The 27,604-nt window shown below is 46.1% G+C and overlaps 1 protein-coding gene across 1 annotated transcript in view; it reads right to left on the bottom strand.

The window, feature by feature from the left end:
* Positions 1-9,986: 9,986 nt before the first annotated feature.
* TCF7L2 (transcription factor 7 like 2) overlaps positions 9,987-27,604 on the bottom strand; it is a 250,272-nt gene continuing 232,654 nt past the window's right edge. The window contains exon 19 of the transcript XR_006209185.1: positions 9,987-10,134. The gene's annotated coding sequence lies outside the window, so the exon portion shown is untranslated. The remainder of the gene's footprint in view (positions 10,135-27,604) is intronic.

Genomic DNA, 27,604 nt, shown 5'->3' with positions numbered 1-27,604 from the left:
AGCTGGGTGTCTGAAGGAAGAATCCAGAAGCAGGCCATGGAAAAAAAGCACCCAGGAGATGGAGGGGGCCACCACTCTGGTCCAGATAAGTCACTTCCAGCTTAAATCACTACCCTGGCTTTCCTGCTTCCACGGATCCATTCTCCAACAGAAACAGCCATGATCTTAAAATGCAGAGTTGATCACAAAATCTCCCAACTGCCCTCACAAATCCCTCTCGTTTAAAACCTAACGGTGGCTTCCCACTGCTGGTAGGATAGAAGTCAGACTTCATAAGAGAGAGAGCAAGGCCCTGCTGAGTCCGTTCCACACCTTGCTGGCCTCACCCTAATCCTGGCCCTGCCTGCCTTATCCCACGATCTAAGTATCTCTGGGGCTTTGTGCCAGGCTTGGGTCACCAGAGACAAGGAAGACTAGACTAGCGCTGAGCCAGGTGTGACTGGAGGTAAGGAACGACACACAGCTGCCCAGGAGATGGGGAGGAAGGAGGGGAAGAAAAGGGAAGAATGGTGGCAAAGCTGGCATTGTGACGCAGCACCCAGAGTTTCCGATGGGGTTCCCCGACAGGGTTTCCAATGGGGTTCCTATGGGGAGTCTGATTCACTGAGCCCAGGTCACATGTCCCAGCCTTAGCTGCCGAGAGGGCCAGAGGAGTGGGCACGGTCCCTTCTCACATCTACTCCCCTCCAAGACTCATAGGGCAAAGAGTTCCCCAAATATAAGAAGGAGTTTTGGATGCTGGCCTCCAATGAAAGAAAATGTCTTCTCTCAACTTAGCTCATTGCCAAAGTACGGCTTTCCCAGGGAAATTGGCAGAAGTCCTCCGATGAGCCTCATGGGGGCGGGGGGACATTTTCCGTCTCTCTAGCTCCCCAAATACTAGGAACAGGGCCATCCACCCCCAAGCACCAACCACATCCCTACCCTGCTCCTCGACCTGGCATGACAGGGAAACTCTGAGAGAGAAAAAAATAACCCCACATTGAAAGTCAGCCGGCAAATGGAACCCTTTCATGTTGGCCAGGATCCACAGCTCGGAAGGTAAGATCAGATATGGAAGCGTTTGATGAGGTTAAGTCCATTTCCAACCCTTCATTCTGGCGTTTAAAGCCATCATCTGTTTTAAGAAGTGAAGAGCTTTAATGTGCAGGGGGTTACAGAGGAACCGGGCTCCTGCTTCGCATAGAGCACCAGGAGGCAGGGGCTGTGGAAAGTTGTGGAACCTTTTTTCCTGCAACCCCATAAGGGAGAGAAGCCCCTACCTGCTGATCTCTAAAAATGGCTGCTAATGACATACAGCTATGCTGAAACAGGGACCCGTGTTCATTATAAATCAGGGTGGAAGATGTTCGAGATTGATGTGTCGCCTTGGAGGCACTAAGCCCAAGGAGGATCCCTTCCCCAACAGGAACAAAAGGAAGTAGATGTGTTTTCTTCCTCTATTGGAGGGTTTGTCCCAGAGCCCCACTAAAATCTTGTTTCTTCCACAAAGCCGTCACTGATGAGTAAGCCCTTACTCCTGAACTCCTAGGGCATCTGTGGTCTAGGCCACTTGTTTCACATAATATAAGATCCTTCATTCACTTGTTCATTCATGCACCAACCCCGCATTAAACCAACACTACGGGCTACTCAGAAGGTTTGAGGTGGAAGGCAGTTTGAAGATCTTCTCTTAAGAGACAAAGAAACTGAGACAACACTGGACGTGGGGTTCACGGTAGGCATGGGGAATGACTGACTTGCCCAAGGTCACACCTGTCTTAGTGGGGGCTCTGGGCTCTGAGAGCTCCTAACAAACTAGTCCCTGTTGATGGTTTAATGTCCTCCACCCAGGCTATATTCTTTCAAAACCAGCTATCGCCAAGCACTTCAACCTACTGAGAGGTCTCTCCACCCCATCAGACTATTAGCTCCTAGATCAGTGATTCTCAACCCTGGATGATATTGGAATCAATAAGGAGAGCTTTAAAAACGGTGATGCCTGGGTACTACCCCGGAGATTCTGATTTAATTAAGATTATAGGACGTGGCCTAGGCTTTGGGATTTTTTAACACCACCTCTACTGCCCCCGGGTGATTCTAATGAGCATTAAAAATTGAGAAGCACCATTCTACAACACTGTTTCTCAAAATTAGCGAGCACATACATCACATAGTGGTGATCTGGCTAAATTGGAAATTTCAATTCATTAAGTCTCTGCTAAGGCCCAAGGTTCTGCGTTTCTAACAAGCTCCCAGATAATACAAATGCTCTGGTCTGTGAACCATACTTTGGGTAGGAAGGCTCTAAAACAGGGTTTCCCTCGGAGCGCCTGGGTGGCTCAGTCGGTCAAGCGTCCGACTTCAGCTCAGGTCATGATCTCGTGGTCCGTGAGTTCGAGCCCCGCGTCGGGCTCTGTGCTGACAGCTCAGAGCCTGGAGCCTGCTTTTCTGATTCTGTGTCTCCCTCTCTGCCCCTCCCCCACTCACACTCTGTCTCTCTCCTTCAAAAATAAACATTAAAAAAAATTTTTTTTAATAAAAAAATAAAATAAAACAGGGTTTCCCAACCTCAGAACTAATCGACACTTTGGGGCTGTATAATGCTTAGTTTGGGGTGGCAATGGCGCAGAGGGAATTTTCCCGTGCGTTACAGGATGTTTCGCAGCGTCCCTCCACCCCCTAGATGTCACATCTCCGGTTGTAACAACCAAAATATCTCCAGACAACGCCAGATGACCCCTTGGGTGGGGGGAGCACAGTCACCCCAGTTGAGAACCACAGTTCTAGAGGATACACGTTGAAGCTAGCATCTTGAGTCCTCTAGCTCTCCATCCAAAGTCCTTTCTCTATGCCACATTGCCCTGTTAACTATCTTTTCCCACTCATCTTGCTTATGAAATTTGTAAATTAATTAAAAGTGAAGATGACATCCCGTTCATTCATTAATCAGCCAGTGATTCAGCAAATATTTGGCGAATGCCGAGCCGTTTGCTGAGCCTAGAGATGATAACAAAGGCACCCGAAGGCTACGCGTGAACTATCCCTTCGATCCTCCACACAGCCCTTGGAAGCAGGTCCTAGGGTCACCTCCATATTACACACAAGACAACCAAAGAGAAATTAGGTAACTTGCTCCAGAACACATAATAAGTTATAGAAACAAAATGCAAAGATAAGTAGGATACAGAGCTTCCTCAATGGAGCTCATGATCATGCAGTCAACACAGACAGCCATGATTCTGACTCTACCTTGATGTGGAAAATACTAGAGCCGCAGCCTGGGCAGAGGGGTCACTCGAAGAGCATGGCCAGTTCTGCTCGAGGAGTGGAAGGGAAGGAGAAGACCTCACACGATAAGTGATAATTGAGCTAGATCTACAATGATAAGAAGAATTTCAGGAGTATCCCTTTCCTTGTCCATCCCCTGTACTCAACAGACTGTGAGCTTCTTAAGGGTACGGACAGACTCTTCCTTATTTTTCTATCTTCAGTTCCTGGCATGGGGCCGGGTGCATAACAGGTGGTCGATCAATGTTGGGTGAATAGGTGAGCAAACAAATCAGGTAGACAATAGAGACAACCCAGGGGGAGAGAACAGCATGAGAAAAGGCATGGAGGTGTGGACGGGTGCTGTGTGCCAGGAGAAGAGTAAAGAGGCCAGAGGCACGGGCATTCGGGGAGAAGGGGGCAGGAGACGAGCAGGTGTCTGACATTCTGATTCCCACATAGAACAATTTGAATCCCTTTCGCTGGGCTCTGGGGAAAGGGAAGCTTCAGAGTACCTCCCAGCTCGCTGGGTTCCTTTTCCAAAGAGCAGGAATCCATGTGTCAGGACAGGATTAGCTCTAATGAGTGCAGGGAAGTGGGATCAAGAACTGTGAATTCATTTAATACATGGGGAAGGAATCGTGCGTGCGTGTGTGTGCGTGTGTGTGCGTGTGTTTTAATTCTTACCATCCCTGATGAACTGATGGATCCAAGCCTTGGCATCAAGAGCTGTTAGAAAAGAGAGAGATAATTGGACACCTAGTGTCTCTTGATGGAAGGACACAATACACCTGTGAATCTCATCACAGCCCCGGGTGGGGCCACCAACTTGCCAGCAGCACAGAGGACGGAGGGACATGTTAAATTTCACCACGGGGATCCAAACAGCAAAGTCGACTGTGGAACATCTGTAGGACAAATGACTTGGTTCTTAACTAAGAAGAGAAAAGGGGGGGGGGGGGGGGGGAGGGAGAAATGGAGGGAGAACTTATGGATTAAAAGATACCTAAAGATATTTCAACCATTTTCAATGTGGAGACAATTAGAGTCAGGATTCCACAACTGGGGGAAAAAAAAAAAAAGACAAGTAGAAATCTGAACAGTGGGTTATTTGATGATATTAAGAAATTATTGATGGCGTGCTGGGGTGACTCAATCAGTTGAGCGTCTGACTTTGGCTCAGGTCATGATCTTTCAGCTTGTGAGCTCGAGCCCCGCATTGGGCTCTGTGCTGACAGCTCAGAGCCTGGAGCCTGCTTTGGATTCTGTGTCTCCCTCTCTCTCTCTGACCCTCCCCAGCTTGCACTCTCTCTCAAAAATAAATAGACACTAAAAAAATTTTTTTAAAGAAATTATCGTTAAATTTAAGATGTGATAATGGCTTTGGCATCATATTTTTTTAAAGTGCCCTTGTCTTTTACAGGTACAGACTGAAATACCAACAAAATGACATCACCGTGCGAGAGGAGAGGGTGAAAACGCAGGATACACAAGGTTGGCTCTAGGCTGGAATTGAAATTGAGCAAATAGCACCTGTGCTTCGCCATACTAATCTAGCTCTCGGCTTTCTTTCTTTTAAGTTTTACTGAAGTACAATTTCTGTACCATACAATTCACCCAATTAGTGCGTACAATCCAAAGACTTCTAGTAGGTTCAAAGTTGGGCATCCATCAGCACAGTCTTATATTCGTCACCTCCAAAAAGAAACCTTGTACCCCTCAGCCGTAATCCCCGAAGTCCACCTCACCCTTAGCTCTAGACAACGACTCATCTACTTTCCGTCTCCCCAGGGTCTCTATTCTGGACGTTTCATGTATAAGGAGTCCCGCAATAGGAGGTCCTCTGTGACTGGCTTATCCACGGTGCAGCATGTATCAACACCTTGATTTCCTTTCATGGCCAAATACTATTCCATTACGTGGCTACAGCACATTTTATTTACCGGCGGATGGACATTTTTAAGTTGGTTCTACTTTGGGGCTAACATGTATAATGCTGTTATGACCACTTGTATACAAGCTTTTTTTTTTTTTTTTAATTTTTTTTTAACGTTTATTTATTTTGAGACAGAGAGAGACAGAGCATGAACAGGGGAGGGGCAGAGAGAGAGGGAGACACAGAGCCGGAAGCAGGCTCCAGGCTCTGAGCCATCAGCCCAGAGCCCGACGCGGGGCTTGAACTCACGGACCGTGAGATCATGACCTGAGCTGAAGTCGGAAGCTTAACCGACTGAGCCACCCAGGCGCCCCTTGTATACAAGCTTTTGTATGGAATCTATTTTCTTTTCTCTTGGGTGTATACCTAGGAGTGGAAATGGCTGGGTCAGATGGTGACTCTCTGTTTAGCAACTTAAGAAATTGTCAACCTGCTTCCCAAAGCCGCTGCATCATTTTACGTTCCCACCCACTGCCTTCCCTTTTTTGTAGGTGCTTGAAATTTTCCATAATAAAAAATTTTGTTTTAAACCCACCCTCAGCGGGCTAAAAACCACCAACGCATCCTCGCCACGTTGGCAACTGTGGCTTATTCCTAACATGTCTGTGTCGCCTCTACTCGCGTGGGCACTCCGGGGAAAAGATCGTGACCCCTCGCCGCTTTCAATACGTTCTTGTTTGTTAGGTTTTTAGGCACGTGCCTCCTCCCTTTCATTTTGGGGGCGCAGTCTCTAAAGAAACCAAGAAGATTAGAGTCGGGAATGACCTAAAGTGAGTCACCAGAGTGGAGGGAATCAGGCAGAAGCCCCTTCCAGCAGCGCAGCTAAGTAAACACAAATGTGATGACCGCCGCCGACATAATGACATAAAATGTGGGCCACAAAGGAAAGAATGGCTGCAGTAAGGGGAGGGGAGGGGACCCCGTCTGCGGAGCCCCAAGGTTAAATGCTGGGGTGTAAAGAGACGTAAACAAGAGAAATCTTTCAGCACAACAATTTGGGACATAATGGCGCACAGAGTCGCATTCTGCAGGTGTACGAGAGCACTCGGCTGCATTATTCCATCCCGGGTTCCCATTTTCTCTTGTCAAGAGGTCTTTGACTAAAGACACAATTGTCTTCCAAAGAAAGGCTGAAATGCCATGTCAATGACTTGAGTGATAGGCTGTAGCATCTTGGATGCTCAAGGAAAAGCAATGCTAATGGATTTGTACACTAAATAACATAAAAGGGGAGAGGGGGGATGCCCCACCAAGGCACTGCGACAGCCTTCTTCCGAGGCACTGGAGGGGAATCAAGGCTTTCGTACCCCCTTCCAGTGAGGACAAAGGATGCCTAGGTTTCAGGGAGTCCAGACCTGACTCTGCCTTCCCTTCATATTCAGCCTGGACCGAGCTCTTTTTCTTAAATCCTCAAAGAATTAGCAGGTGTTCCTTCACAAATCTGGGGCATGTAGCTTCCTGCCCGGCCTCCCACAAAAACGTCCCTGACCCAGGCCCAGGACATCCCGCCCTCTCCTGCGTACCTGACAGCAAAGTCTCCTGGGAGATTTCCCAGCCTGCCCAGCAAAATAGTCCAGCCCTTCCTACAAGTTAATAAGTGCACCGGAAGGCTCACATGAGCAACGTCATGAGCTAACAAATGAGCTAGCAAAGTAAAAGAAAGAGAGGACGTGCACACGGGAAAGGACCTCAGGGTTCACCGGATCCAACCCCCTCTTTTCATGAACAAGAACGCTGAGAACCAGGGAAAGTAAGCAACGTCAGAGGGTGACATTATCAGCTCATGTCAAGACGTGTACGTCCACTCCTCTCCCCCACAGGAGGTGAAGTTCACTGGAGTAGGAAAATGAAAGAATGCCACTCAAGAATTTTATCTCTAATATGTGTAGCTCTGGGAATGAAACAGGACAGGAGACCTAAAATTTTTATATTCTAATATTTTAGGTAACCGTGACCTAGAAACCACAGCTTGGAGTTCCTTTTGAAGATGCCGATGGCCTTTAGGGCAGGTTCGGTTGTCCTCGCCTGTCCATGTCAGCAGGAGGGAATTGGAGACCCGAAGGAGGCAACTGAGGCCCTGAGAGGGGATGAGATTTCCCAAGGTCACAGGACTCATCCTCCTTTGGTGTTTCAATCTCAGTGAAGAGCACCACTCATCACCCATCATTCTTCCAGTTAAAGGAACCAGAAACCAAGGAAACCCCCTCAAGATGTGCCATCACCACACCCTCCCGATCCAATCTGCACCCAGTCTATCACCTCCCGTGTCCCCTCCATTTCCTCTGCCACGAGCCTAGAGCAGGTTGTCGTCACCTCCTGCCCAGCTCCTACCTGTTCCCGGGACCCTTAACTCCTGTCCCCAATAGTTCTCAAAACCACAGCTAAAGTGATCCTTTCAAAACTGAATCTGCTCGTGTTCTCCCCCTGTTAAAACCTTTCAGTGGTCCTAGAGATGAAACCCCAAATCTTTTTTTTAAAATTTTTTAAATGTTTATTTATTTTGGAGAGACAGAGTGCAAGCAGGGGAGGGGCAGAGAGAGGGAGACACAGAATCCAAAACAGGCTCCAGGCTCCGAGCTGTCAACACAGAGCACGATGCGGCACTCGAACCCACGGGCTGCAAGATCATGACCTGAGCCGAAGTCAGACGCTTAACCGACTGAGCCACCCAGGCGCCCCTAAAACCCCAAATTTTGATGTTCACAAAGCCCTGCCTCGCCGGCCACATCCACCCCCCACCCGGGCATGCCCTTGAAGTCATCTTGAACCACTCCCCCCACCTACTCCCCTTGCTCAAAGCCACATTGACCTTCTTTCCATCTTCCCATCCTTCCAATACACCATGTTCCCTTCCATCCCAGGACTCTTTTGAGAATACTGTCCCCTCTCTGAAAAGTTCTTGTTCCACTCCTCACTTAATTCTCCTGCAGGCGTTGGCTTATGTCCTTCCTCAGGAAAGCCTTCTCTGATCCCCAGCACTGTGTGAGGCTCCTAACTTTTGTACTTTCCTAGCAAAGCTTCTTTCCTTTAGAACATTGATCCTAGTTTATGATGATACGCTCATTAGCGCGATGAATTGAACACAATCTATTTCCCCACACAATAAGAAAGAAATCTGCTCAGTTTTACAGGTTTTTCTCCCAACACCTAGCATAGTGCCAGATACTAGACATATATTCAGTGATCATGCACTTGTATGACCAGAAAGCTGTTAAAATATTGAAATGTTTTTATATCCATTGTTAATTAACTACTGTCCCAAACCTCCCAGGTGTCTCATGGTATTCTAGCCATATCCCCTCTCCTGGACCTTTCAGGGCACCCTCTATCCAGTAATTAAATGAGAAATGTCTAGCACAGCACTTGGACGATCAAGGCTAAATATTCTACCACTCCAGCCTGCACTGAGTAGACACTTAATAATTATGAATTGACTAAAAGAATAATCGTAGAGCTAGTGTTTCAACCCTGATTTACCAAACCCCTGTTATTTTTCCTGCTTTGTTTGCTGCTTCCTCTTTCACCCCCTGTTGGCATTAAGTGCTTGCTCTGCAAGCTCTAGAGGGTGGCATAGTCAGGTTCACGTCTGGGTCCTTCTGAGCATCCCCTCTCCCTACTTTGAGGCCTCAAGAGCATGCACCAGGCACCTGACGACCTTAGCACTGAAACCCACGGCATCTGGTTGCCGCCAGGAGCAAAGGCATCCAGATAAACCTTCCTCACCGTCTGTCAAAACTCTACAGGAAATCCCCACTTTGGCAGAAGCCACGTGACTCCAGGAAATCCACTCACCCTTCCAAAAGGGCGGGGAGACCACCTAGATGCGAACTCTTTACCAGCCAGCCTTCCATCTAGAGACATAAAGAGAAAAAAGGAAGACCTCTCTTCCATCAAAGAAGACATTCAATTGTAATCATTTCTTGATTCTCAGGTCAGGTCACCGTGGTGGGCTTTTTAACTTCTCTGGACGCTGAAAAGTGGTATCTTCCTTAGCCTGGGTTTTCCCCGGAGTAGATCCAAAGGAAAATATTTGGGCATAAGCAGTTTATTTAAGGGATACGCCAAGAAAGCACTACGAGGGAGAAGGACGTGGGACCAACAAAGTGTGTGATGCTGAGCAGGGTACCTGCGTGCATGACCGGGGCTCAGTCTCACACAGAGCCCGGCAGACGGTGTAGCATCCTTCTGAATTATCCGTCAGAGAGGCAAGGAAGCTGGGGGATCAATCTACAATTCCCAACCCTCCTTGGTTGAGGATCTCTCTGGGGCATTCATTCTCTTGCAGTTCCCCTCGTCCCGTGATCCTGTCAATCAGGAGGCCAGAAAATGCCTCAGGCCAAGAGACCACAAAGCCACGACTGTGTCTGGGAACTTTCTGCAGGTGTGAGGAAGCCCCAACAGCATCTGCAAAGGCTTTCAAATGCTTACAAGAGGAAAACCATCGTATACAAGCCGCTAAAGGAAGCTGCACGTTGGGCCGTGTGGTACAACAGGCAGAGTTTGGACTTCAGAATCCAAGTCCTGGGTTTGAATCTCTTCTCTGCCACTTGCCAGCTGGGCCAGTGGGCAAGAGAACCTCTCTGAACCTCACTCTTTGTTTAATCTGTAAAGGTTATAGTAAAGATTAAATGAAGTGCTGTATACTAAGTGTACCGTGCTGGGCACATTACTGATGCTAGTTAGTGTAATAATAATAATTACTATTCCAATAAAATGAATCGTTTGCTCTTGGGAGTTTCATGATCTAGGAAGCTAACCTGATACCGTGCAGGAAGGGTGATGTCTTCTTAATTTTAATTTTTAGCGTTAAGTCACCCATTTGTTTGTTCATCCGACAAATGTTGCAAATCCATTTCAGTTACAAAGAGGAGGGGTTGGCAGCTATTGTTACAATGGTTAGTTCTCGAATGCCTTGTAGCTTTCACCATCTTTCAGTCTGCAGCTGTTCTCTGCAAGAAGACAGGGAAAAAAGATCGTCGTAATGATATAATGGTGTCAGCTATCGATACTTAGAGCTACATGACTTTGAATACATTTGAATAACGCTTCTATACTCCTCCATCTGTGAAATGGGCATAATAACACCCACCTCTCAGGGCTGCCGCAAAACTTAAAAGAGATGACATTGCACACACCTCCTACAGCGTCAGTGACCCCGCGGGCTCCTTCTCATCATGTCATCTCTGGGGTATGCATGGTTTCATAGCTAAATGTTAAGGGGTATTGAGAGGATGAGCACTTCAGATCCTTGGGCAAATGTGAGAACAACCCAGCAGCCCTAAGCGAGCAGAGCGCGTCAGCAGCACTCCGCGAAACGTGAGAGTCTAGCCCTCCTCGGCTGTGACTCGCAACACTGTCTTATTCCGCTGGTCATTCCCCCACTCCCAGCTCAGTGCCTATAAATAGGAGGGATGCGTTGATATTTGCTGATAAACAAATGAAACAAATCGAGCCTGCTTTTCCAAACAACAGCACAAGAAAAAAAAAAAATGCTTCAAAGAAGACACCGTGAACAAAAACTAAGATCCTTGAGGACAAGGAAGGTGGCATTCCTTGGTACCCAGTGACAAATCAGTGTACTTAGTTGACTAACATTCTATCTAAATGGAATAAAATGTCTCAGAGGACCAGGATCCACCTGCACTCTAAATACAGACCACTGTGCTACAAGGCCCTGTTCTAAAGAGACCCGCTTAGGATCCTGATCCCTTAAAATATATATTGTTTAGTCTAACAGGCAGAAATAGAAGCAACTGCAAATGGAAAACTGCAGTCTTCTGGCTCAAAGCGTGGCCCACCCAGCAGCGTGAAGCGCGGGCTCTCCTCGGGCGCCGTCCCCACACCTGCCGGAGCAGAATCTGCATTGCACACACTGCCCACGTGATTCTCAGGTAGGAGCCGGGCTGGCACTGCTCTTCGAGATTGGCTACTCCTCGTCGGGGGAGTTTTAAGAAAATACCGATGCATGGGTTCCCACCGCCAACAGGGTCATCGGCCTGGAATGCAGCTTGGGCAAAGTGATTGGAAATAAGAAGAAGAATGAGAATTAGAATTCCCCGGGGAGAGCGCTGCACAGACCCGCACGGGGCAGCTCACACAGCGAAAGGGCTCATTTTGCCTCATGGAGGATTATTTCCCTGAGCTCTTCAGGGTGCCTCCTATCTGGCCGTTGGGAAGAAGGCTTGAATGTTATCTGGGAGCCAGGCCCGCACCAGACCAGGCCTCCACCTACCGAGAGAAGAAAGAGTTAACCCCAAAGCCAGCCTTCCCTCTCCTGCTTCTATGGGCCCAGCCGCCGCTGAGCCTCAATCACCTTCACCGCAGCGTGTACATCTGGTTCCGTTCCTTGGAAATGTCTCCCCTTCTCATTGCTTCCCTCCCCTCGGGGACAGCTTTCCCCAGTCCTGCCCAGGAGAATGACCCGAGGCCAGGGGATCTAGCCTGGGAATGTCCCCACTGCCTGCTCCACAGTCCAGACCTCCAGGTGGGGTTTTGAAGTGATGACATCAGCCATGGCCGGGGTAGCAAGTTACATCAGAAACACTCCAATCCTCCCGGGAACCTTCCTGGGAACAAGCACGAGGCTCTGGCTAATTTTAAATGTAATTAAAAGATTTTCTTCCTTTCTTTCTTTCAAGGCATGATCAATTTCCACAGCTCCCCCCTCTCAGAATACTGTTCCTCTGAGGTCTTCTTTTTTTAATTTCCAGATTTTTCCCCCCAAATGAGAACACTTACAACAGATGCAAGTCCTTTGCTTATTTGGCCTATGTATCAGCAGACAGTCTTTTTACAATGCAGAAAGGTTTTTAATGGGATGTGGAAAAGGTCTTCTCTCCCAAAACGCTAATAATAAAAAAAAAAAAAAAAATCTTTTTTTATTTTCTTCAAATTGCTTTTTATAACCCATTCAGCATTTTCAGGGACATAATTAAAACATCAAACAGTTTTCCTGCCGGTTATGCTAAAATTTGAATACTTGAGGCAGCCACTATTATTAGATATTAAAATGGACTTGAGTATTTATTTAAAAGATCCTCTTAAGTAACTATTCATTTGGGTTTGCTCTGTTTAATAAAAAGACAAGCCCCATAATGTGAAAATACCTGTTTCTAATAAAGACCGTAATTGGTAGCAGGAGGATTTTTTTAAATATAAAATATGTATTTTGTTCACTATTTTTCCAGCTTAATGCGACTAATTTCCCCATTCAACTTTATCCCTAAGGAAAACTAGGGAAAGAAAGGCCATCAGCAATACACAAAGCTCAGTAGTTTGCTTTCGTAGGGTGTAATTGCTATCGAGAAGGCTAGTAGCCGGGTAATTTTGGATTAAATGAGTACATAGCCTGAAAAAGGATAAATTAACCTCTGTAGAACTGAAATTAGATTCCAGTGAGTGACTGTTCTAGCTCAACACACACGGAGTCCAAGGCTGGGGACTATGTCGCCCAGGAGGAAAAGCCAGTTGAAATGCTGACTGCCCGTTCGCGGGTGCAGGGAGGGCAGGGAAGCCAACTCGGGAAGGAACGGATGGGGCAGAAATGGAAACTGAGAGCATTTGTTTCTCTTGCTGTTCCAGGGGTTTGTGGACGCTTTCCAGATAAATAAGAGGTTTCCCTCTTCACAAGACCCCAGCAGGCTTCTCAGAGACGAAAGCAGATCGGGTCAGTTCACTGGACACACGGTTACTGACGGCAGACGACACGATAAAGCCGTGCCGGACACACAGAGAAGAAGGTCGGAACAAGTGTGTGAATACCACGTGAGAAACAATTCTAATCTCCCTGGGGCTTTTTAACGGCAGTGAGATGGGCGAGTAAATCTAGAATACAAAATTGTGTGCACTGGGGCACCTGGGTGGCTCAGTCCGCTAAGCGTCCGACTCTTGATTTCGGCTCACGTCACGAACCCACGGCTCATGGATTCGAGCCCTGCATCGGGCTCTGCACAGCCTGCCTGGGATTCTCTCTCTCCCTCTCTCTCTCTGTTCCTCCCCTGCTTGTGTTCTCTTTCTCTCTCTCAAAATAAATAAACTTTTTTTAGAAAGATACAAAAAATTGTGTGGGCCAACTGCCTTTTGAATGGCACAGATATTACAAGCTTAGAGCGGGGTCGTCGCTCTGGTTCAGAACAAGACGGAGGGCTTCTCACGGAGGTGGCAGTGGCTGGACCGTGAAAAACACGCTGGCTGGGGAAATCACGTCCTGGTCAATCCTGCCCTTCTCGAAATACCTGCAACACTAGAGTGTGTTGAAACTTCTAGAATTAATTGCATACCTGTGACTCTGCCTACGTGAACTCATATCGGTGGGTTCAGTCCTCACCTTCTTTGTGAGATGGAGAAACAATGGCCACGGGACCTGCCCACATGAACTGGATATCACCCCCTGCAAGGAACTGTTAGATGCTGCTGAGGAACAAAGAGAAAAGAGGTGGAGAAATCAACATTGTCCTCTGGCAATCTACTTAAAGATCAGGAGGTAAACCATCATCGCCAGACAAACCGAACAACTGTAGGAAGGATACAGCAGGTACCAGATGAGAGTCATGGCTGTCCATGCGGTGAGAGGGAAGGATAGATAGTAGTGACCCCTCAGGCCGAGGCAGCTGGGAAGCCTAGCTTAAGAACCTAAGACTTGAACTTAATACGCCGAGTAAAGAACTCTGACCGTAGAACACGGGAGGCAGGGAGGAAAGGAAAATGCATTCCTTGGCTGAGACGTTACTGGCATTTTCAAACCAGAGAACGGATAGTTTCAATAAGGAGGGAGAGATTCCCCCAAGAGAATCTTCCTTCTCCCTCTCTCTGCTTCCTCTGTCCTTTCGAAGCACATCCCAGTCCCCAGCCCTTATCTAACTTGATGGAGCTGGCCAGTGTTATTTGGGGAGGAACAAGGGCTCGGAAAGACACCGTTGCCAAATTCTCCTTGATGAAAGGCTTTTGTGCTCTCGGCTCCATAACCCCCACCCACTCAGAGGGCTGGCCCAGATCTTCGGGCCCCAAGGTTAAGGACCCTGCTCCGCAGGTGGGGAGCACACCTGGGAATGCCACAGCCCTTCCCGTGGCCTCCCAAATGGAGTCGTTGGTCGTTGATGGATGGTAAACACACAAGAAGGGAGAGAACTCTGTGGAGCCGGTGCCGAGCACATATCTAAAGCCAAAGAATTTTGTTTCACTACCCTCTGTTGAAGTAAAAACAGCTCCAAGAGTATTCCCTGGAGTGTGAAACGGTTCTCTCATCATCCAGGGTTCAAAGACACTGTGAGGCGTGTAGCGTAGCTGAAAGTGTCTGTATGTAATAATGCCTTTATGATGTTGTTTTGTTTCTGGCTTGCCTTTACCTGAATTATCTGAAGACATTGTTTGAGGCTATAAAAAATATGAATAATATTAGGCCTTGAGATCAAAAATCATTTTTTATTTCCACGGTTGTTAGCCGCCAATATCCCACGCACGGCTCTCAATTTCCAAAGCGGCAGTGAAATGCTGGGGAGATCAGGTGAGCTTTTTTTTTTTTTCTCTTTTTCTTTTTCTTTCTCTTCTTCTTATTTTTATTTTTGTTATTAGGCACTGGTCTTGATTTCTGAAGCTGCCGAAAGCCGTTGGATACGGCAAAATTAATCAGAGGGAAAACTACCATTTAAACATGAGATAAAAGGGCACTTGGCACCGAAGCATAACGAGATGTCCACCCAATGGGACGAGTGACACACACCTTCCCGGGTGGCCCCGGGGGCTCCAGGAAGCCAGCGTGGCTTGAGAGGTGATGCTACCAATTTCGAGGACCAGCGGGGGCTGCACATTCAGAGAGGGCCTCCCACGTGAGGAGAGAACTCTCTGGCCCGCCCTCTGAAGCCACAAACATGCCTCTCTTGCCTCTTTGTCTTACTCTGCTGGCGAAGAACGAAGTCTGAAAAAAACGAAGTAAGAAGTTCCTTTTTGTTTTTTTGGTTTTTGTGGGTGGTGGTTTTTTTTTTTTTTTTTTTTTTTGGCACCTGTTACCTAATCACTGGACAGTCCCCAATATGCGTCCCACCAAGCAAATGAGGTCCAACGCCACGCTGACAGACGTTCACCTCAGGCTGACCTGCTCTCAGGCACGGGCTCCAGGCCCCACCATGTCTAACAGCTAACGCTGGGTGGCTCACATTCCCCATGTTGACACGCGAAGGCAGGGCATCTGGTTTCTGGCATCGCCTAACCCCTAACAAGGTCACAAATTTGGACAAGTCACTACCCCTGCCAGGCCTCAATTTCTTCAGGCTTTCTCCACTCTCCCAAGTTATTAAACCTCAAAATCATCGGTCCGTTGACGCCTCAGTCCTCGCTGGCCGCATTCCCAATGAACTTCTGAGTCACAGAGTCACGGCCTCCAACCACTCGCTCCTTCTCATCCGAGCTGTGCTGCCCTAGTTCCTAACCCATCTCCCTTCACCCTCCCTGCACTCCACCCTGACTCGACTTTCAGACTCACCCCCTTAAACGCTTCAGATTCAGTCTTGACCTTTTCGAAAGCTGTCAGCGGTTCCCCATCGCCTCTCGGCCAATGTCTGCCGGTCACGGTTCTCTACAACCTGCCAGACCTACCTTATTGCCCACTGCTTTCCTAAAGGCACCTGCCCTCCAGCCAAATGGCACATCTTGCTCTTTCCACGCATCTCTATGCTTTGCCCCCCCAGACACCTGCTCGCGCCCACTCCTCTTCCCGGGATGCCCTCTACCCACTCCACCTCTACCCTCACGCCTGATCTCTGCATATCAAAACTTTTTCCACTGGATTCGTGTGGAAGAAGATGCAGCAAAACTTGATTGGGAGAAAAATGGAAACAATCTGAATGTCTAATTGGACTAAAATGGCCAAATCAATTATGGAACAAGTATGTAATGACTTTGTAAACCATGGCTTTAAAGAATATTTAATGATATGTGAAAACTCGTTATTCTGTTGAGTAGGACCTCAGAAGTATTTATTCAGCAAAAGCCCAATTTTGTGAACTCTGTCTGTGTGTGTGCCTGTGTGCCTGTGTGTGTGTGTGTGTGTGTGTGTGTGTGTGTGAATATGTAGACATGTATACGTAGAGAAAAGTCTAGAAGGAATACACCAAAATGTTACTTCTGTTTTCTTCTAGGTGCTGAGATTATGAGCATGTTCATTTTCTTCTATATGCTTTTTAATATTTTCTCATAAATATGTATTGTTTTCAAACTTTAAAGTATAGTAAATAAGCATTAGCCATAAAACAGTAACAAAAGAAATTCTGCCTCGAATGTCCTCTCACATGTTATTCTGTCCTCAAAGTTCTTTTTTTTTTTTTAAAGATGTATTCATTTTTGAGAGACAGAGAGAGACAGCATGAGTGGGGGAGGGGCAGAGAGAGGAAGATACAGAATCTGAAGCAGGCGCCAGGCTCTGAGCCATAGAGCCTGGTGCAGGGCTCGAACCCACAAACGGTGAGATCATGACCTGCTCTGAAGTCAGACGCTTAACCAACTGAGCCACCCAGGTGCCCCATGTCCTCAAAGTTCTTCTTTATTTATTTTTGAGAGAGAGAGAGAGAAAGAGACAGAGCATGAGCAGGGGAGGGGCAGAGAGAGAGGGGGACACAGAATCCGAAGCAGGCTCCAGGCTCTGAGCTGTCAGCACAGAGCCCGACACGGGGCTTGAACTCACTGACCGTAAGATCATGACCTGAGCCAACGTCGGACGCCCAACTGACGGAGCCGCCCAGGTGCCCCTCAAAGATCATGACGGTGTGCTTCATCCCCCCCGAACCACGGACCTCCACCAATCGGATGTAACTTTTTCTGCATGTGAGCCCCTGACATGCACACGGCCTATTCGGCTTCGTGTCGGAGTTACTGTGTGTATCCTTCATCCCTCCCCTTTGGCTGTAAACTGCCTGGGAGTAAGGACTCTGTCACGTTGGGCTCCTCTCTCAGTCCAGATACACGGCGGAGCCTCCATGAGTGCTTTCCACTTGAATTGGCCACACTCGGGCTCTGGGTCCAAAAGGGTCGCTGACAGGGTAGTCTACACTTCGACCTCAGCCACCCTGGACATTTCAGCACATCTTTTTTGTAGCTCTGCGGGGAACTGGTTTGAAGAAAAGTAGCTCAAAAACAAAACAAACAAAACAAAACAAAAAGCAAACCCTTATGTATTCATTTCTTCAGAAAAGAAAAGGACACCAACTCCAGCTCACCTCTGGTCTCGTTAACTAGCTCAAGAGACACTCGGTAGCACTGACCCTGGAATACAAAGGCCATGTTCAAGGTTTCCTAGTGACTATCCCTAAAAACACAGAGCATTCTCATTCCTGAAAACCTAGTTACTAGATGTGCAGTCATTACTCAAATTTTTTACTTCTTGGTTCCTGAGCTAGGAAGTGTTAGCTACTATAGATTGAAACCCATATGGCCAGTAATTTCACACTGATCTCTAGTAAGAGGCTTTCCCAAGAGTTGTCATCAACCTGGACCTCAATCCATGATTCCACAGAGGCACAGAGCCTCAACTACAAAGACTTCCTCTTCTGGCCCCCAGAAGGTCTTGCCAACAGGAGTTATTTGCAGCCGCCATCATTTTGCTCTCCCTCACCAAGCCAGAGAAACGCAATTCTCCGATCTAGGTACAAGGGATGGCTGGAAATTACCCAGTTAGGCAGTGGAAACTGGGAGAGTGGGATGTATTCATTGCTTTTGAGGAGAATCAATATATGAAGGAATGATTCAAAAGTTACCACAAACCAACCCTCAAGTGTATCCCACTTCTCTGAGTTCTCTTCATCCTTCAAATCCTGCTCAATACCAGCCCTAAAGGAGACCATCTGAGACTATCCATCCACAATCGTTTCCTTGTCTGAACCCCCACAGCCTGCTGAATACCCACCTCATGAAGTTTGAGGAAAATCATCGACAAGGTAAATAGAGCATCCAACACAGAGATGAATACCTATGTAGTAGCCGTTTGATCATTGTCATCAATGAGCCATCATAGAGTTTTTATTAATGTTCCTCTGTTCAATTTCACGTCAGCTCCTTGAAGATGGGAATCGTGTCTTCGGACGTAAAGCTTTAACCATTCATCTTTGCTGGGAAATGGATTATTCCAGATCTCAGGAATTTCCTGGATAGCTGAGAGCTCAGCTCTTTGAGTATGACACGGAGATATTCTTAGAGGCTACCATTCAGACCACTGTCCTACAACCCCCCCTTGAACCCTCACGCAGAGCAGATTCTAAGGGGTTGCAGTCAGCGTCTTGGGGGACCGCTAAGGTGGGCAAGGTTTTCCGTATTCCTTACCACAGGACAATCCCACGTCTCCCCCTTCTTCGCTGGCTTCTGCCTCTGCTTTCTACTTCGCTCTGCCCTCATTCTTTTCCCTTTTGCCTCCTCTCAACCATCTTGGCTCTTGTGTGGAAATGGGTGGCCTCCCTAGGCATTGCCCGATGCTCCTCTCAGGCCCCAGTATCTGGGGCCCTCCCTGCCTGGGTCCAGACTTTACCACTGCCACTTTCACTCCCTAAGGAGGCTCCCTTTCTCATTACATCCAGGCCAGCTATCATTCTGGATGATGAAAATGAACCCTAAGATCACAGAGACTTTTACCCTCCTTCTAAACGACCTCCTGTTTCTGATAGAGAGTTAAAGATGTTCGCTTGTCAATAAAAACTGGTTGAGTCATGAAGTAGTCCCTGAACAAGAAGCTACAGGCTCGGGGCTGTGTTCAGCCTCAGCCAAGAAAAGGACGAGTGGGAGCCACAGAAACTTCCCAAAGCCATCCAAGTGTCTGCTGAGTTTTGAGAGGAATAGAAAGTTTTAGGTGAGTTAGTTTTGATTTTTGTAATTTCCTAAAGACATTTGACATCAGAAGCTTCTAGGGGCTCCAGACATCCTGGTCTCTGTGGCATGACCCAGCGTGTGGCAAGCCGCGGGGAGAAGAGACACCGCCTCGTTCCGCAGCCCTCTGCAGATAATTAGCACGGCTGAGGAGCAAACAAATTCATGCCTCCTGCTCTGTCTACGCAGCTCTCGTTGAGGTCTGGAAGAGAGGGACTTTTCTCTCCTCATCCAAGGCACGTGGAGGTGACTGGGGAGAGCCGCGCGGAAGATGAAAACGCTGTCGCGCGAAGCAACACGGCGACACAGTCTGTGAACTTCTTCTGATTTGCAAATGAAATTTTTCCCACAGACAATGCAGGCAGCACCAAGCTCTGATTGAAGACACAACTCATGAAAGTCTCCAAGTCAGAGTCGGAAAAACCTCCAGCCACTGAAGGCAGAAGGCAGCGCTGGAAATAACGAACCACATTAACTAAGAAGTCGCAAGAGCCATCTCTATTAGACAGCTGCGCGGGTCACAAGGAAACCAGACAGGAGACATCAAGAGGAAACTCAGGCTCCCCGGGATAATTGCAGTGCAATTAATGCAGGGTGAGTCACTGCCCTTGGTGCAAGTGGGATCCTGCTGCTGCAAAGACCAGAGGCTCGCAGACCAGCCATTCCCCTTCCTCACCATCTGTGGAACCCGAGGAAACCTCCTCGGGAAACCAGTCAATAAGATGACATCGTCATTTAAAAACTCAACGGCACGGGGCACCCGAGTGGCTCAGTCGGTTAAGCGTCCGACTTCGGCTCGGGTCATGATCTCGCGGCTCGTGAGTTGGAGCCCCGCATCGGGCTCTGTGCTGACAGCTCAGAGCCTGGAGCCCGCTTTGGATTCTGTGTCTCCCTCTGTCTGCCCCTCGGCCGCTTGCACTCTGTCTCTTGCATTGTCTCAAAAATAAACAAACATTAAAAAATTTTTTTTCTTTTAAATCAACTGCAGAATCCACAAATATCAACACAGAAAGTGCATCCTCTAGAAACCTGGAAATGGGTTTAAAAAGACACCTGTCTCAGTTTGTAGGTCCATCAGATCTCTTACAGTAACTCAAGGGGACAGCCAGTTACCAAGAGAGAAGAAAAAGGGAGGATAAGGTGACGCTGAGAGGCACTGAGCAGCCACCAGGTACTGGGTGCTGGGTGTGACAGTTTCCTCCTCTTTACCCTATGGGCTAATTCTTAAGTTTATTTATTTATTGGGGGGGGGGGGGAGTGGAGGGGCAGAGAGAGAGAGAGGGAGAGAGAAAAATCCCAAGCAGGCTCCGCACTGTCAGTGCAGAGCCCAACGCAGGGCTCGAACTCATGAACCTGTAAGATCTATGACCGGAGCCAAAATCAAGAGCTGGATGCCTAACCCAATGAACCAGCCAGATGCCCCATGGGCTCATCTTTCTATCCCCATTTCATGGATCTGGAAATTGAGTGGCAGAGAGTAAAGAAAAGAGAATTAAGGGGAAAATACAAGAAAGCAGAGGTAGAGGTTGAGAGTGGAGAGTGAGAGGAGAAAGAACATGAGTTTATCAGTGAACAATCCCCCACATTCTCCTCTCATCTCCCTGCCCCTTGGCCCTTTCCCTCTTGAAATACTAGATCTCACGCAAGACAGAGATGACCGTGTTATAAAAATACCAAAGGGCTCTTTCGAGAGGCACATGCAAGACACATGCGGGACTGAGCAACATGTCAGGCCTACGTGAGCACACAGCACATGCACCAAACCAGAGGGAGAATAGCAGTGCTCGTGCTCAGGGCGTGGGGTACATCTATCAACTGGGGAACGTGTTACAAATGCAGACTCAGATCAGTAGGTGATTCCGATGAGGGGGGTGGCCGTAAACTACGCTTTCAAAAAATACAATGGCGGAAGTTTAAGTTTTTGAATTAAAAGTCTGCCAGGTGGTGCTATGGGGAGCATTTCTCCACCCCCACCCCCCACCCCCATCTAGGAGTGCCTGTAGAATCCGAGAACTTTCTGGGGTGCAGAAGGGCAGAAGCAGCTTGGTCAAGTGCCCTGACTGCCTCCCCTGTCATCTCAACAGCCCTGCGGGAAAGCAAATTAGCAGGGACTTTTTTAGTTGCACCCAGTGCTCTCTTGGTGCTGGCTGGTACCTGCTCACAAAAGCCAATTGTGAACCATTCAGAAACTGGCAAGCTGCTGGCTAGACCCCGGCAGCTTAAAATCTGCCACCACGGGAGCATTTACACCACGGTAATTGGCCAACAGTAAAAATCAATTTTCTTTTTCTCTTTTCTCCATAGACAGCCAGATTACCAGCACACCACTGGGTGCAAGTGACAGAAAGGCTACTCAGACCAGTTTAAGTAAGAAGGGATGTTTCTTTGTTGTTATTACAAGGAAGTCCGGAGGGTAGAATTGCCTTTAGAGCTAGCTGGATCTGAAAGCTTAAAAGATACTGTTAAATCTTTGTGTCCTCATCTTTTGGCTGTTTTTCTCTGGGTTGGTTTTGATGTACAGACTTCCTTCAGGTGGCAAGGAACATGACAGCTACCGGCCTCGGATTCGCCTCCACCCAATTTACAAAACCCGAAGGAAAGAGATTATCCTCCTACCGGCTCTACAGAGAAGTCCTGAAAGGATCCTGGTCGGCTTTGGGTCACATGGCCATCACTGAACCAATCACCGAGACGAGGGAGAAGGAGGACTCCAACCGACCAGCAAGGATCATGTGACCTGCCCGGAGCTGGGGATGTAGCCACCTACCATGGTTGACGTTCGGGGTTTGTTTTAACACCTAGGTGAGGCAATGGACAAGGCCTTCTGAAATTAAAGATTTTGCTCAGCCTATCAGTGCATTGGATAGCAGGAAGGATTTCGGAAGTCAGTGGAAATCAGGCGGTGAGGAAATCTCACATGAAAAGACTCAATAATTGTCAAAGTGATCGGATAGGGAAATGGTAAGCTAGGGTGTCAGAGACAGAAAGCCCCATGAGTTGTTGTCAGGACTAGGTGGGATCTATGTAAACAGAGACAGGCAGATGTAGGGCATGTTGCAAATGCTCCCTAAATGGAAGTCGCCATTTATTATTATTATCTCTATATATGTAGCTTCAGGTTCCTCACCTATAAATAGTAACGATAGGGGCGCCTGGGTGGCTCAGTCGGTTAAGCCTCCGACTTCCACCCAGGTGACGATCTCGCGGTTCGTGAGTTCGAGCCCCCTGTCGGGCTCTGTGTTGACAGCTCGGAGCCTGGAGCCTGCTTCGGATTCTGTGTCTCCCTCTCTCTCTGTCCCTCCCCTGCTCGTGTGCTCTCGCTCTCTCTCTCTCTCTCTCAAAAATAAATAAACATTAAAAAAAATTAAATAGTAACGATAATAAGATCCACTTTGTGGGGTTGCTATGAGGTTAGGAGATTCTGTAGTACAGGCCTGACTTAGCATGGCTACTCCATATAAATCGCAACTGTCCCTATCAGGTGGAAACATTATTTTCCAAGACTCCCTTGCTCGTGTTCCAGCTCCTTCTTTGAATCATCAGAATAAACACTTGACATCCTTCCTTTCCTCTGAGCACATTAAGAAATAGTCAGGGAAATAAGACAACCATTTTGTCTCCAAAAAGAACATTCTGGAAATGTGTTTCTCTGGCAGTTTTTCCAGAGCAGGTCGATTTGGTTGAAGGGAAGTCAGATGTTAGCAAATATTTTCTCTCATGCTGATTTCCTGAGAAAATTGTACAAGTTACTGAAAGGTTAAAAAAAACCCCTCCAACCTCAAAAAAGACATGGAAGGGGGTATCACTGAAGTACACAAGATCTTTAGCAGAGTGGATAATATCAATGCATGTTGCTACTTTTGATACTGCCTCTATGACAGGAGTGGGGGCAGAAGAGGAAGTTCAAAAAAAACAAATTCAGAAGAGATAGATGGGAAGAGCTTTGTCACTCAAAGAATAATAAATGTTTGCAATGGCCTACTGGGCAAGGCTGTTGAGGTAAAGACAGTGGGTTTGTTCAAGTAGCAATTAGATGCTATCCTGGGGGAAAGACCGTATTACAAGAGAGAAGCATCAATGTGCTGAATGGCTTTTCACGCTCCTAACACTGCCTATGTTCTTTTCGTACTCTTAAGGGTCTGCAGTCCCAGCAGAATATGTGAGCACAGAAATTAGGCCCAGCGGTATGCCCTGGGAAACTGGGCCAAGAGAAATAATGCTGTTCAGGCAGGACCACGATTTGCAATGTTCGGCTATAGCATTCATTTCATTTCCATTGTTTCTTAGGTCTTGGGAAACACAGATGATGTGAGGGCAGAGAGTGGGAGACAGTCGGGTCCTCCGGTCCCCACTAGTTATACTCTGCTGGGCCCAATTATGCCACACGAAGCCTGCTCCCTTCCTGCGTTGCGGAATTCAATGTCATCTACAAATGGCACGTTAAAGTACACGATGCTTCTAAATAAGAAGGGCCCTTCGCCAAAGCACAGAGCTTTTCTTCTTGGAAGTCCATCGTCACCTTTGCCTTTCTCGCTCTCTGGAAACTTTATTCCTGCACCATGTTCCCAACATGGGGAAAAGTCAGCATTTTCAGATATTTCCCGAGGTACAATGTCTACACTCTGCTGGACGGTAGTATTGCACATTTCTCCTTTTAAGTTCTCTTAAGTTTTGTGTCAAAGACGTGATTTAAGTTTGTGGTCTAATTTCTTTACTTCACCATAAAGATGAAGTATTTGCAGACTGGCCTCCCAACTCTCGCTCCCAAGTCCCATTTAAAAGGAACAGGCAGACACACATAGAATCTTGAACATAAAAGGAAAGGGGCCATTGAGAAGGAACAAACATTTGAGAGGTGCTCATCTTAAGCACGAGGGCTAAAACTAAAGGAACCAACTCAGGCACCAGAAAAAGATTTTAGACTTGGTCCAGTTAAGATCTCAAAAAAAAAAAAAAAAAAAAGAATCCCATAAAAGTCTTGGAAATTAAAATTTTGGCCACAAAAACATTACGAGGTGGGCTTGGAAAACAGCATGAAATAGCTGAAGAGCAATTTAATCATGTAGAAAACTGAGTTGAGGCATTTGTGCAAAATATAATTTAAAACAACAGTAAGATTAAAATAGAACAAAAACAGTTGAGATGTGGAGTCTAGATTCTGTTTTTTCCAAAATTCAACTAAAAGAATTTTTAGTTGGGGGCGCCAGGGTGGTTCAGTCAGTTAAGCATTTGACTTCAGCTCAGGTCATGCTTTCACCGTTTGTGGGTTCAAGCCCCGCTTTGGGCTCTGTGCTGACAGCTAGGAGCCTGGAGCCTGTTTCAGTTTCTGTGTCTCCCTCTCACTCTCTGCCCCTCCCCTACTCACTCTCTGTCTTTCTCTCTCAAAAATAAAATAAAAACATTAAAGTTTTTTTTTTTTTTTTTTTTTTTTTTTTTTAATTTCTAGTTGGAGGACACCTGAATGGCTCAGTCAGTTGAGTATCCCACTTCAGCTCAGGTCATGAGCTCACAATTGGCAAGTTCAAGTCCTGCAACTGGACTCTCTGTTGTCAGCGTGGAGCCTGCTTTGGATCCTCTGTCCCCCCTCTCTCTGCCCCTCCCTCCCCTCTCAAAAATAAGTAAACATTTAAAAAATTTTTTCTAGTTGGAAAGAATGAAGGAAACAGAGCAGAGAAAACAAATTGTTTTCTTTTAATAGAAAAAATAATTTTATAGAGCTGATCATTCATAGTGATGGAACCACTAAGTTCCTAGAAAAGTAAGATGACTTTGAGCTAAACATACCATGTAAAACTTCATAAAACTGAGGCTAGAGTGGGGACGGGGGAATTCTATAAGGTTTCCAGGCAGAAAATAATCATTCATTTACAAAAAATCATAATAAAATTGGAATCAGACTTCTCAATAGCATACTGATAGAAAAACAGTAAAGCAATATGTTCAAAAGTGTGAGAAAGTAATTTTTCACCTGTAAAATCATATCCATTCAAATTACATTCAAATGGGAGGACAAAATAAATATTATTTTGACAATCAGAAAATCACAAACTTTACCATGTTTATATTCTCTGAAATAATTACTTAGAAAAAGCAAAACAAGAAAGGAGTGGATGAGGAATTCAAGACGGAGTTTTACTTAATGTATAGTTAAATGCAAATAATTTTGACGCATAAATAAATGTATAAAATTAATATTCAGAAAATTTCAAATGATGTCAACATGAGAACATGAGAAGATTGGGAGGCAGGAAAGTAAAAGCAAGCTAGAATTTAGTGTGTGTGTGTGTGTGTGTGTGTGTGTGCACGCACGTGCATGTAATCTAGACATTAACAGAAAAGTAAAAGAAAAAGTATGTGTTGAAAGTGTATGGGGAAAACCTCTGGTAATGGCAGAGTACCTCCTATTAGTACAAACCTCCTTCAGGTACCAACTATAATATATATATATATATATATTAAAGGACATGAAGAATAACCAAAACCAGGCAGGAATTGGAAGAGAGTCAATTCTTGGGAGAAGGAAGCAGCAATGAGTGAATTTCTCATTTTTAGAGCTTTTCACCTGAGGACAGATGGTAAGGCAACTAACTAAATCTTGGATAGAAACCCACAGTCTCGCAGGCTTGAGGATCCACAAGACAGAATTTGTGATGACCACAGGAACTAAAGAGTGAGAGAAAAAGTCAGAAAGGAGAGAATCAGAGAAGGGGAGCCTCCATTTCATAAATGAATTGTGCTAACTCCTGAATTATGCTGGTGTGAGGCCAACTTCAAGAGGTCCAGCTAAGCCAACAACCATAGAAGACTCAGAATGTGAAGTTTGAGTCTGATTGAGTTAAATGACAGCTAAAGCAAAAATATCTATACTCTTCAGAAGATTGTAACAGAATCTTTTAAGTTCTTTAAGATGTATCATTCAAAATGTCCAGGACACTATCCAAAATTACTAGTCATGGGAAGAAGCAGGAAATTATGACTCATCCCCAAAAGAAAAGGCAATCATTGGAGACTTCTTGCAAGATGAACCAGATGTAGAAATTAGCAGGCAAAGATATTAAAGTAACTAATGCAAGTAGGAATATGAAGCTCATATGAATACGAACAAGCAAAAGGAAGAAATCTCAGCAGAGAAATAAAAACTATTTTAAAAAAAGAATAAAAATTCTGTAACTAAAAAAACAACCTAAAATATTTAAAAATAGATTTAATGGCAGGTTGGATATTTGGATATTTTAATAAGTAAACTAAAGATAGAGCAAAGAAATGATCCAATAAAAAGCAAAGAATTATTTTTTATTTTTTAATTAAAAAAAATTTTTTTTGCCATTTATTTATTTTTGAGAGACAGAGCATGAGCAGGGGAGGAAGAGAGAGAGGGAGACACAGAATCCGAAGCAGGTTCCGGGCTCTGAGCTGTCAGCACAGAGCCTGATGTGGGGCTCAGACCCACGAATCATGAGATCATGACCCAAGCTGAAGTTGGATGCTTAACTGACTGAGCCACCCAGGTGCTCCCAGAATAATTTTGTAAATGAAAAGAACTACAGTGATCTGTGAGAGAATATCAAATATCATGTAATTGAAATCTAAGAAGGAATAACTACACAGAGGATCCTGGGAAAATGGCAGAGGAGGAAACACAAAAATCTTCCTACTAGACAACAATCACAGTGGCAGAATCTATCTGATGTAACTATTTTGTTTGTTAATTTTTAAAATATTTTTTAATGTTTATTTTTGAGAGAGAGACAGAGCACAAGCAGGGGAGGGGCAGACAGAGAGGAAGACACAGAATTTGAAGCAGGCTTCAGGCTCCGAGCTGTCAGCACAGAGCCTGACGAGGGGCTCAAACCCACAAACCATGAGATCATTACCTGAGCCCAAGTCAGATGCTTAACCAACTGAGCAACCAAGTGCCCCTGATGTAACTATTTTGTAACTCTGGAGTCTATTGAAGCCTTGCACAATAAATTTGGTTAATTTCAGCCAATTCCGCTCTTGGCACAGCAGCAGCTACCCATTCCCCATCCCCAGCCAGGTGGAAGGCAGATGTGCACATATTCCTAGAGCAGCTTGCACACAGCTTGCAGAAGCCAGGGTGGGTAAAAAGGACCCTGTTTTCAGAATATCAGATCTGTGTTCTGATTGCTGATTGCTGCTTTTGATCTCTGAGGTGCACAAAATTGGACAGCAATTGTTGTTGAACTTCACTTCATTGTTGCAAGCCCCCCTTTGATGGAAGTGACTTTCAGAGGATTTAAAGGCCCAGCAACCTGACTGGCATCATATTTCTCATCAGCACACTAGATACCAGGAGATGATGCCTTTGAAATTATTTTATTCATATCATTTTATACCCAGCCAAACTGTCATTAAAGTGTTGAGTGGTAGAATAAAGCCATTTTCAAATAAACAAGGACTTGAAATTTTCACCTCTTACAGTAATTCTTTGAAACTACTTGAGGTTGCACCCTAATAAACAACAGAATAAACCAAAAAAGAGGAAAATATAGAATCCAGGAAGGGTGGAACCAACCTAAAATGGCAATGTTTATTTGTTTATTTTTTGAAAGAGAG

The sequence above is a fragment of the Panthera tigris genome, chromosome D2 (genome assembly GCF_018350195.1).
Source record: "Panthera tigris isolate Pti1 chromosome D2, P.tigris_Pti1_mat1.1, whole genome shotgun sequence".
Taxonomy (NCBI): Eukaryota; Metazoa; Chordata; class Mammalia; order Carnivora; family Felidae; genus Panthera; species Panthera tigris.
The sequence above is the reverse complement of the archived record's forward strand: the minus strand, read 5'-3'. Positions and strand labels throughout refer to the sequence as shown.